Source organism: Haematobia irritans, unplaced genomic scaffold (genome assembly GCF_050003625.1).
Source record: "Haematobia irritans isolate KBUSLIRL unplaced genomic scaffold, ASM5000362v1 scaffold_26, whole genome shotgun sequence".
Taxonomy (NCBI): Eukaryota; Metazoa; Arthropoda; class Insecta; order Diptera; family Muscidae; genus Haematobia; species Haematobia irritans.
Genome location: NW_027445785.1, coordinates 47,698 through 60,010, shown reverse-complemented (window position 1 = coordinate 60,010; position 12,313 = coordinate 47,698). Strand labels below are relative to the sequence as shown.

General features: G+C 31.5%; 1 long non-coding RNA gene across 1 annotated transcript; it reads right to left on the bottom strand.

The window, feature by feature from the left end:
* Positions 1–8,980: 8,980 nt before the first annotated feature.
* On the bottom strand, positions 8,981–9,360 carry LOC142242508 (uncharacterized). The gene is made up of 2 exons (XR_012724128.1): positions 9,163–9,360; positions 8,981–9,100 (listed from the first exon to the last, which is right to left on the bottom strand). It is a non-coding gene; the product is annotated as an uncharacterized LOC142242508 (long non-coding RNA).
* Between the last annotated feature and the right edge of the window lie 2,953 nt (positions 9,361–12,313).

The window sequence follows — 12,313 nt, the reverse complement described above, 5'->3', positions numbered from 1 at the left end:
TGTCTATTTTCTTTTATTTCAAATAAAACTAAATAAGATTTTGGGGTGCAATATATACATTTTTGATTGAAATTTTTTGGCAATATCAATTATTAATTTAATTGAATCAATTAAATAGTTGACTGATTTTTGTCGCGAAATTAATTAAAATTTTAATTGATTCAATTAAAACTGTTATTGAATTTTATGTCAAAAACCAATCATTGTTTTGATTCGATCACACAATTACTCGTATGTGTGTATATCTGACCGTGGGGTTGTTCTATTTTTGTTCTTTCAGTGGTTTGTGTGTGTGTGCGTTTGTTATTCGCGGACGGTTTATTTGTCTGGATGAGGTGGTGTTTTCAATGAAGGCCCATGTGTTTTTGTTGTTGTTTAATGTTTAAATAACACTTCATTTTTGTAACAATCGAAATAAATTTATTACTTTTGTTAACTAAAATAAAATGTTTCCTTTTCAAGTATAAAAAAAAATATCTTTTAATTACCAAACGAAATGTTACGTAAAACGAAGCTAGCAAAAGCCGGTTTGCTAGTGAATTTTGATATAATTTTGTGACATCAGTTATCCGGAAGAATTCGATTTCCATGTAAAAATGTTAAAAAAATAATGTATGAGATATTTTAATGAGATAATTAAATTTATATTGTTATTTTATTGAATGACTTCGTTAATTTTTTATATTGTTATCTGTTTTCTTTTTGTCGAAAATGAATAAAATATGTAAAAGTATGTAAAAATTCTAGGGAGTTTTGGTATTGACTTTCAGTTAGCATTTATAAAAATTTTGGTTGAAAATATTTGCAATAATGTTACTTTTTAATTTGCCTTACATGGAAAACTGTTTGAGAAATTATTGAGTTACGATGAATTTCAATTTCAACATTGCAGTTGAGAAATTGTTGAATTTTACTGTTGAGGGTAATGTTCGTCAATCAACCGTCGAACTGAACGAACGTGTCTTTAATAGCGGATTATTTCATCGTAATAAGTACTTATTACGAATTTCAAGTGTAGTGGTAAATTAGGACACCATGCAGCGAAATTCAAAGTCACCCAAAAGATTCCGAAACGCGCAAGCCTTCATTAGAGTCAGAAGTGAAAAAATCTCCTTGCGAAGCCGAAAGAGACATAAAAACTGCAAACATTGACGAACATCGTATGCGGGTAATTTCTACAGGCTCAAACCTCACCAAAGCTGAACCGAGGATTGTTGCGAGAGCCACCGAGGTCTGTGAAGAGGAAGTCCTAGATGACTCAATCGAAGCGGCTGATGTGACGGTGGTTGACAATTTGGAACCATCCAACGGTTCCTCCAGATAAATCTTCACCACTGTATGGCTGCTTTTGCTAATTGAGTTTATTCGCTAATAGAGTTTATTTTGCGTACAAACCTGGTAGTTTGCAATAAGGGAGATGCACCAATCTTCGACACCAAAAATAGGCAAGAGATTTTGGACGTCATATTGGCCACTCCGGAACTGAATGATAAGATATCTGAGTGGCAAGCTTTGAGGGAACATAGCTTCTCAGATCATCGCTACATCAGTTTCAAATAGGTTGTTCGTACTTCATTTTTCCGCCAAATGTGAGGAAAGCTGATTGGAATAGGTATAGGGATACGTTCAATATGATGACACCAGAAACAAACCGTGTAGCGATTTTCAAAGGCCTTCAACATCTCGCTGAAAGCTGCATGACCTAAAGGAAAAAAAATTAAGTAATATGAGGAAATTCTGCAGGAAAACTTACAAGATGAATTTGAGAGGATATAAACGAGAACTGTGAAGGGCTCAGCATAACTCTTGGTATGATTACTGTAGCAGTATTGAGAATACGTCTGAGGCTTCCAGACTACGAAAGGTACAAGCATCCACTAACTCCGCTCCAGGTTTCATTAAAACATCGGAGGACAATTGGACAACGTCCAGTGAGGAGACGTTGGAGTTACTTTTGGAAACACATTTTCTTTTAATTTTTTCCTGTTCTGGCGGTGCAACAGAGGCTCAGCGGTCATTTCCATTTTCGAGGAAATTGCATCGGAATCCAGAATAAAATGGGTTTTAAATAGTTTTGGACCATTTAAATCCCCCGGACCTGATGGATTTACTCCGGCGGAATTACAAGCAGTGACTGACAGAATTATCCCCTGGTTGTTGGCGATATATACAGAATGTATCAACTTGAAAAAAAGCCACTGTAGCTTTGTACTCGTGCAAAAAAAAAATAATAAATAGGGAAAAAGTGGGGACAAAATCGAAAATTGTGCATTGGCTATACACGGCAGTGGTTAGACCTATAATGCTATATGGTGCTGTAGTCTGGCGATCGGCACTTCAGCAGCCGACAAATTTAGATAAAGTTCAGCGTATGGCTTGTGTATCTCAGGCGTATTCAGTAAGACAGAAACAGATTCTCTTAATGTCCTGCTGCACCTTTTGCCTTTAGACATTTTGGCCATCAGCTGCAACAACGGCTGTGTGGTAGCTATCGCTGTGCTCGGAAAAAAGGTACGGTCATATTTTGGTCCTCAAAATAATGCCAGATGTGCCAAACGTAGTGGATTACACTCTACTTTTCGACAAAAAATTTGAAACTCTAATTCCCAACAGTGAGGCGTAGTGCACACAGACCCCATGGAAAAAACGTTATATGTCTCTACACTGATGCCTCCAAATTGGATGGACAAGTGGATTTCGGAGTATATAGCAATAAGAAAGATTGCGAATTGGCTGAGAAGTAATGTTGCAACAAATGTTGACCTTAATAGCTCCGTTGTGAAGCCGATAGTTTTTGATAATTGTCACAAATGTCTACTGGAAGACGTTCGTTTACACAAAAAAGCCAGCAAAAGAGACCCGGAGAGAGACTACATTTGACAGTTATCAGATAGAGTAATTGCAAGTTTTTTCTAGATAAAACTGCATATAAATTAATATGTGGGACCAACTGCACTTTACTGTCACCTCGCCAAATCGCTTGAGTTTCAAGTATGTCATGTAGTTTGGTATTCTGATTCCAACAAAGTAAAAATTTTGTCCTGGAAATACCCGTGACTTGAGAAATAACCACGTAAAAGTTATTCAAAATTTTGTTATATTTCATTCGTTTACACTGGTAGAAAAAAGGCGGTATGTGGCCATTACCGTTTGGTATTAATAAATTGGTTCACGTTACCTATTAATTTTGATACCACTATATATCAAACCATTTACATCCGGTATTACTATGGTATTAACTATCGCATTGCCGTAACGTATGATATGTAGCAGTTGCGACCAATTAGAATTGGTCGCCTTTGTAGTCCATGTTTTTTTTTCATGATGCTTGTAAATAACAAAATTTTGGGATAAGATGACTACCGAAAAACTTAATTCTGTGAATATAGCAAAGTAAAGGTAAGTATAATATTTTTAACATTTCTAAAGTTTTTTAATGCGAACCTTCTTTAATTAGATGCGCAATTGGCACACAAAAACCATCCAAATACCACAACAGACGACTCGAGGGATGCAGTGCCTGAAGAGCGACATGGAGCTGAATTGCGAGAAAAACTTTGCATGGAGAAATGACTAGGTGTTTGTATGTATGTTTTACGTGTGTTTTATTAAACTAAATATGTACACTGGTAGAAAACAGGCGGTATGTGGTCATTACCGTTTGGTATTAATAAATTGATTCACGTTATATTTTAATTTTGGTACCACATTGTATCAAATCATTTACATCCGGTATTATTGTGGCCTGAATTGCGACATGGAGCTGAATTGGGAGAAAAACTTTGCATGGAGAAATGACTTGAAGGATGCTGTGCCTGAATTGCGACATGGAGCTGAATTGGGAGAAAAACTTTGCATGGAGAAATTAGGTTTTTGTATGTATGTTATGTATTAAATGAAGTACGTAACAAAGACATTTTACGTGTGTTTTATTAAACTAAATATTATTAAACCAATACCATTTAAATATTATTTGGTAATACCGAACTGTTTATACATCAATACCTTTATGGTATAAATTATAGTACCGCATAGGTATTATTTTCAATACCATATTGGTACTTTCATAATACCGAATGGCACTTTCATGCTTTGCGTACCGCCTGTACCATTCGGTATTGATATTGTACCATACGGGGTTGGCTAACTATCAATAACGTACGGTATCGATTTGAGCCCGTATGGTAATAATTTTTCTGTGGGTGTATTACCACAATTAATACCGGGTTGGTATTAAACCCAGTACCGTTTAGGTATTATTTGGTAATACCGCACTGTTTATACATCAATACCTTTATGGTATAAATAATAATAATACCGCTTAGGTATTATTTTCAATACCATATAGGTACATTCATAATATCGAATAGTACTTTCATGCTTTGCGTGCCGGCTGTACCATTCGATATTGATATTGTACCATACGGGGTTGGCTAACTATCAGTAACGTACGGTATCGCAACAAACTTGACGTCGTTGTAAAGCTCGTTCCAACCGCTACAGAAAATTTTTTGTAAATATATATTTAAGTTTATGAGTTATAATAAAAAAAATTAAAATGTTGACCCCAATTTTTTGAAAAAATTAATGTATCTTCAAAGTCCTTTGATTATGACCTATATTTTTTCACTCTGTATCTGAAAGGCTCCTTCATATGAGGTATAATATGTAACTATATCTTAAATTTTTGTAAAGTTATTAAGCTTTGATTTTGAGTATATACAAAAAATAATGATTTTCTAACGTAAGTATATTATACTTCTATGCGTATTCGATAACCATTATTCTCATTTAACTGAATGCAATAAATAAGCGTTGACAATACTTATATTCCAATTGCCTTTACACTCAAATAATTATTTGAATTCAAACATACATATTTCAAACTTGGTAAATTATATTAATTTACTAAAAAATCAATTATGGCAACGACAGCGACATTTACAGCAAAGATAATTGAGAATAACAAGATTAAGCATTGTGCTCTTATAAAGAGAAAACAAATGTCAAGGTGTAGAGGGCTATGAGAAAAAAATTGTTTTATTTGTCAATTTTTTCCAAAGCAGCTCTGCCCAGGAATAAATTTAAACGGCAATATTCACATAAACCCATAATGAGTATTCGCTTTAACAAACACATACGTTTTATTTTAATTTTCTACAATCGTTTTGGTATTGCTTTTGTGGGATTTTATTCAGAAATTTATGAAAAACACAAATGTTATTATATTTTCCGACGCAAACGGCAGTACATTTGAGAGACACGTCGACGCAAACTTTATATTTTGTTGGCAGAGTCCTCTGGTGCTTCAGTTTTGCTATGACAAGACTGCGTCTTCTTCTCAATTATCTTTGTTTATAGTTACTTAAAACACGTTGGGTTGAATTCAAGCATATTTCAAACCCAGTAAATTGATATCGATTTAGTAAAAAAAATCAAATATGGCAAAGCCAATGACATTTACCGTTACTTAAAACATTTATCATTATTATTTATCAATAAATATGGAAATTAAAAATACCTTGGAGATCTACGATCTCTTCGAGAATAAAATAAATGGTAAAGTGCCTGAAGAGGCACTGCGTCAACTACTTTGTTGGGGCCTCTTACCTAAAGAGGGTTCATATAAATGCCAAAAAGGGCATATTATGTATTTATGTCCCTATGAGAATATGGATGGATGTGGAGGTAAGTAAATTATCTAATTTTGTTCGTATTACTTAATACTTTCCTTTTCAGATGCAATTCAAAATTTTCAAAACCAACCGCTCTAAACCCGAAAAGTGCAATTACAAATGTTCCATTAGAAAGGGAACATTTGTGGATAACTCGCACGTGTCGGTGTACCAGGTATTATCCTTTGTGTTTATGTGGTGCCGTAATCTACCAATTGATTATATAATGACAGAGGCAAATATCGCGGGGGAGCACACAAGTGTAAATTGGAATAATTTCTGTCGGGAAGTGGTGGTCTTTGGCGGCCTTCACAAAAATATCAAAATTGGTGGAGTGCAAAAGCAGTCGAGATTGACGAATCCAAAATAGGAAGAAGAAAATATAATAAAGGACACCCCGTAGAAGGCTAATGTGTTTTTGGAGGAGTACACCCATAGAAAAATTATTATTATACGGGCTCAAATCGATACGGTACGTTATTGATAGTTAGCCAACCCCGTATGGTACAATATCAATACCAAACGCTACAGGCGGTACGCAAAGCTTGAAAGTACCATACGGTATTAAGAAAGTACCAATATGGTATTAAACACAAAACCTAAGCGGTGTTAATATTTATACCGTAAAGGTATTGATGTATAAACAGTGCGGTATTACCAAATAATACCAAAACGGTATTGGGTTTTAATGCAACTACAGTATTATGACAATAAATATTTAGTTTAATAAAACACAACTAAAAGTCTTTTTTTTTTTCTTTAATTCATTTAATACATAACATACATACATACACATCATTTCTCCATGCAAAGTTTTTCTACCAATTCAGTTCCATGTCACACCTCAGGCACTGCATCCCACAAGTCGTCTGTTGTGGTATATGGATGGGTTTGATATGTCACTTGCGCATCTAATTAAAGAACATTCGCATTAGTAAACATTATTATTGTTAGAAAATATTATACTTACTTATACTTAGCTATATTCACAGAATTATTTTTTTCTGTAGCCATGTTATCCCAAAATATAGTTCTTTACAACCCATATGAACTACCAAGGCGTCCAATTGGTCGCAACGGCTTCCTATCATATCTTACGGCGATGTGATTGTTAATACCATAATAATACCGGATGTAAATTATTTGATACAATGTGGTATCAAAATTAAAAGGTAACGCGAATCAATTTGTTAATACCACACGGTAATGGCCACGTACCGCCATTTTTCTACCACTGTAGAAAGAGGCTCCAATAACTGCTTCATTGTTCCTGTTGCCGATTATAAAAAAGTATATTAAGCCTGGGACAACAATAATTTCAGATTGTGGGAAGGTAAATTCAATTTATTTTTTTTTATGACTATGACTGTTTGCAAGATGAGGGTTATACACACTATAGTGTTAACCACTCTGTAACATTCGTAAATCCTGGAACCAAGCAGCATACGAATACCATTGAGGGGTTGTGGAGACACCTTAAAAGTTCGCTACCTGTATAACATATAACCGTAAAAATATGTTTCAATGGATATATAAAAAAGTTCTTTTTCTAAGACAATGTAAAGCAAACAATAAAAATTGCTTCACCGAATTTTTAAAATTCGCTGGGAAACTATATGACCCAACAAAAGAAAATAACGAAATTGATCTGATCCAATTTAGAGAGGAATGACAGTTCCGATGATAATTTAAGTTTATTGTCCACCTACAAATAAATAACTTTTTCTATTTTTAACAATATTGGTTGATTTAAATTTAATTTAGTTTCGAGAATTTACGATTGCTTTACTTTCTATTATTTTTAAGTTATTAACTGTATTAATATTTGTTTAATAAACGAAAAGATGTTATATATAAATCCGTAACATTACTTTTAAAATATTTGTTAAAAACATTTCAGTGGGATTTGAATATTTATGATCATGGTACACCGAAAAAAAAGTTTACTATTTTTTATGAAAAATGAACTAACCCATAGTAGGAATGACCATGATTTGCGCCAAAGATTTTTTTCATCTAGATAAGTTCATGATTTTCTTATAAATTAGTTCATCTATTGCATCGTATTTTAGTTCATTATTACTATGCTGTGGGAAGAATATAGTTAAACTCATTCAAAATATTCCTGCTATCCGGAAAAATGAAAAATTTTTTGGGAAACCTGTATTAAGAAATTGGTTTGAAATAAACTGTTTGTCAGTATAATTTTCAAAAAAGTAGAGAAATTGAGGAATCAAAGGTACAACAAGCCTGTATACAACTAAGAAATTTTTCGTACAAAACAAGTCAATTTTCTATTACCACCAGTATTTTATTTCAAAAAATTATTATTACATTACACAAAACTATGGGTTATGATATACAATAAAGGAAATATTTTTATTAGAACGTTGGATGCAGTTACTTGTCGGTAGTTAGTAATTGCTTCTTCAAAAGAGTAATATTCTATGTTATTAGGACTAAACTAATGAATTTAAATTTCCATGTGGCATAAGTTGCTATATTCAATTGAATTGTCCAATTTCATCGATTTTGGCTAACTTTTGTTGGGCGGATTTGTCTTATAAGCATCTGAAATTGCAAAGTTATACAAAATATAAGAAAAATATTATCAAATTCTATCGTTCATATTGATTTTTAACTTACGGTTTTCAAGAGTATTTCCTAAATCCAATAAGGATATCAGCTTATTAGCATTAAACAGTAAGAATATTCAAAAAAATTACCATTACAAGACCTGTCTACCTGCAAGTGAAAATAATTATTTTTAATAAATTGAAATTTTGCTTTTATTAAAAACGGACAAAATACCGTTTATAGAAAAACTTACCACATTGAAAAATCCATCCAGTAGGTACACCCAGAAAAAAGTGACCACTTCTTTAAGTTAAAATGAACTCATTGTGAATAAAGTTGAACTTCGTATAGCGCCAAAGACATTTTTATTTGTTTGAACGATGTGATTTTCGTAGAAATTAGGTAGAATGCATTCCATATATTAGTTAACATTTTCCTATATTTATGTACCACTATACTACAGAATGAATAAATTTAACTTATTTGAATTCATATATGGAATGATTTTATTGAAATTTTTTCATTCATTTGGACAAATCTTACATATTTGTGGTAAAACTTTTACTTCATAATTAGAACTGCTTGCCTTCGTTTCTAAATACAGTTTTATTTATTTATATAAGCAATTTTATCTTCAATAAAAGACATGTTTTATTAATATATTGAATATATTTATTAAGAATCAACAGCATCGACTGTCTTTGAAATATTAGTTTATTATTCCACTATTTCCAATTTCCATGTGATATTATCAACTGTAAAACGCACTTTTTCATCTTCTCCTTGTACTTTTCACTTTTAATAAGTTGCTTCCTAACGATTTTGTCCTCCTTTTACAATTTCAATATCTACAAATATAAAAAATGATAAAACATTTTTGTTACAAAAGGTTAGCGTCACTGAATATTACCTGATATTTGAAGATTCCAAAATGAAGACAAATGAAAGGGTTGTTATTCTGCTGGTGTTTTCTTCCTTTATACGCCATCACGACATTGATAGATTTATTTTCAAAAAACGAAAAATTTTCTCACTAATTTAAAATAACAAATATTGTATATATTTTATTTGCTATTTATTATATTATTTTACCATATTATTTTTTAACAATCTCTCCGTATACCACAACAACGCGATTCCAACTAAAAAAACAAACCACGCGCAAACATATCGATTACACCCACGCGCAAACACATCGATTACGATGACAGGTATCAATTACAGGTAGACAATAGAATATATATATATATATATATATATATATATATATATATATATATATATATATATATATATATATATATATATATATATATATATATATATATATATATATATATATATATATATATATATATATATATATATATATATATATATATATATATATATATTCTAACAAGTTTGTTTCCTTAAGTTTTGAAAGGATTGCATACTTCTTAGTACGAATGAACTAAAATATTTTTATAAGCCAAGTGTTGTTCGTATATATGAAAAAGTTTCTATTATAAAGGAAGTCGCAATTATCATTTTATAAGAAATTTTACTAATTTTGAGGAAACTTGGTTTTAGTTCGTTTTTTGTTTATTTTTACGAATGCTTTGTTATCGGTGAATAAAATTTTCTTGTTCAGTAGGAAATTCTTATACCCAGCGAAGAAAACAGTATGAGTAAAATTCCATGCCTTATTCTAGTTAATGAACTATTCCTAAGGGTAGGTACTATGTTCGGTTTTCGAGTTTAAAACCACTTTATTTTCACGATTACTTTTCCTTAAATATTCAAAATTATAAATAAAAACAAACTTATTCCAGTAAAGTCTTGCCGAAATCTAGAGGAAGAAGAAACCACGCATCAATTGTGTTGATTTGTCTGTTTTATATTGAACTAAAGTAACCACGAAAATTTCAACGCGAAAAGCGAACATAGTACTTACCTTAACTGCTTACAGTTTAGGATTTTTTTACTGAAACGAGTAAATTTTATTATTTCTCACAAAAATTTACCTTAGTGGAAATAAAATGGATAAACTATGTTGATGAAAAATTTTTCCTTTAGTTTCGAAGGCACTTTTTTCTGCGTGTACATTATTGGAATCATATCCATGGACTAATGGGACGTTTTTGAAATTATTCTCAGAATATATTTGAAATAAAACATATTATAAAATTAGACATAATTTCCAATTGTCAGTAGAGCATTTAGTATTTAAGGTGTATATCGCAATTTTCATGATAAGTTTTCTTTAATAATCCATTATAAAAAAATAGTCTTTATAAAAAACTTGGTTTGGGCTATTTTCCATTAAGTTATATTTAAATTTGAATCGAAGACGTATAATTTTATACTTTTCTTAGTGATTTATTTTTAATTTTAGCGGCTAAACTCGAACTTAGTACTCACCTGTAGGAATTGCTGTAACATAAAAAATATAGATTAAAAAAAAATGGTTGCATCTCCAACCTGTGATCCAGATGTATAACAAATATAGATCATCCTATTACCACTCATGTTGTATATTTTTTATGTAAATCAATTAAAAATCCGCACTAATTTTAAACTATTAACAGAAGTATACAGTTCCTTAATCTGTTATTTGTTTTTATCAATAAAAAGCGTTTTTGATTTCTCTAACATCACATCATTCACTTCTCAGTTTCTAAAATGTTTCGAAATAAATGTATTTTCATTAATTAACACCAATACCGCACGTACAATTTTGTAAAATTAAATCCACGTGTGCACTTCATAAATGCATCAACATAACTGAATGCAACAATAAAACTCAAAGACACAAATAGCCATAATAGCCACACACACGATCCCTTTCTGATCTCGCTATTGCAAGAAAACACCTCTCACCAAAAAAGATACCAACAACTCACAAGGAACATTCCATTGTCTCTAGAATCAAAACAACCAACAACAGCATAAATGACGCAATAACAAACACAAACAATCATACGAGATATACACAAAATGTCTCTAAAATCTCCCTCACATGATGCACTCACATTTTCCAGTAGCACGTTTATTGATTAGTTGGAATTCTATCTATAAGTTAAGGTAAAAGTACCAAATCTACGAGGAATCTATAAAAAATGATGTACACCCGGGAAGGATTATATTAACTACTTTTTATTCTACTTTATCTAAAATTTTCAATGTGAGTAAAAACACTCCAACATATAATAAAAAGGGAAATAATCTGTAGGTAGCCATCGTACGAATACGGTAATGTCGTTAAGTTAATTTTTACAAAAAAAAAATTGTTTTCCATAAAAAATTTTTTCTTAGTAAATTGTCCACATTTCGTAGTAAGATATTGCCCATGTATTTTTATAATAAAATCAACGATGCATTAACTACTGTGTTGGAAATTTATTTAAGGAAAAATCCTTCCCATTTCCTAGTTAGTGAACTAAAAAACATTTACTGAATTTTTATAAGTTTTCCTTTAGCTAAGTTAATTTTCGTTGTGGTTACGAAAAATGAACTATATTACAGTAAATTTGTTGAACTATGTGAAAGTTAAAATGGTCCTTAAATTTACAAGACACTTTTTTTCTGTGTAGTTGTGATGGTAATGTAATGGTCTAACGTGAACCCAATACGAAAAACGTGACTTATGACTTTCTTCTATAGATATAATCAAAAGTGGGCTAACACGAAAACAAAGTCACTTTGATAGCCGGCCTTCGGCCGGGGTTTGAGCCTTCCTTCTGCGGACAGATTCCAAAGTGGGCTACATGATAGTACACTGAAAAAAAAGTGAACTCACTATTTCACTAAAGCCAATTTAACTATATTTTAGTTCATGAACTTATTATATTTGGTGAAAGTTTCGTTTACTCTAATAATTTTTTGCGTACGTTAGTTAAATGAACTAAAAGACGGGAAAAAATTATACACAAGTTAAGGACAGAGATTTACTAAATTCGTATTTGTCATAAAATAGTTCATTATTTCTTCGAATTTGTAAATTTTACTACAAAAGCGTCTATTATGAACTTCGTATGTCACTAAAGACATTCTTGCAATTTTGAACTCCAATTTTTTCC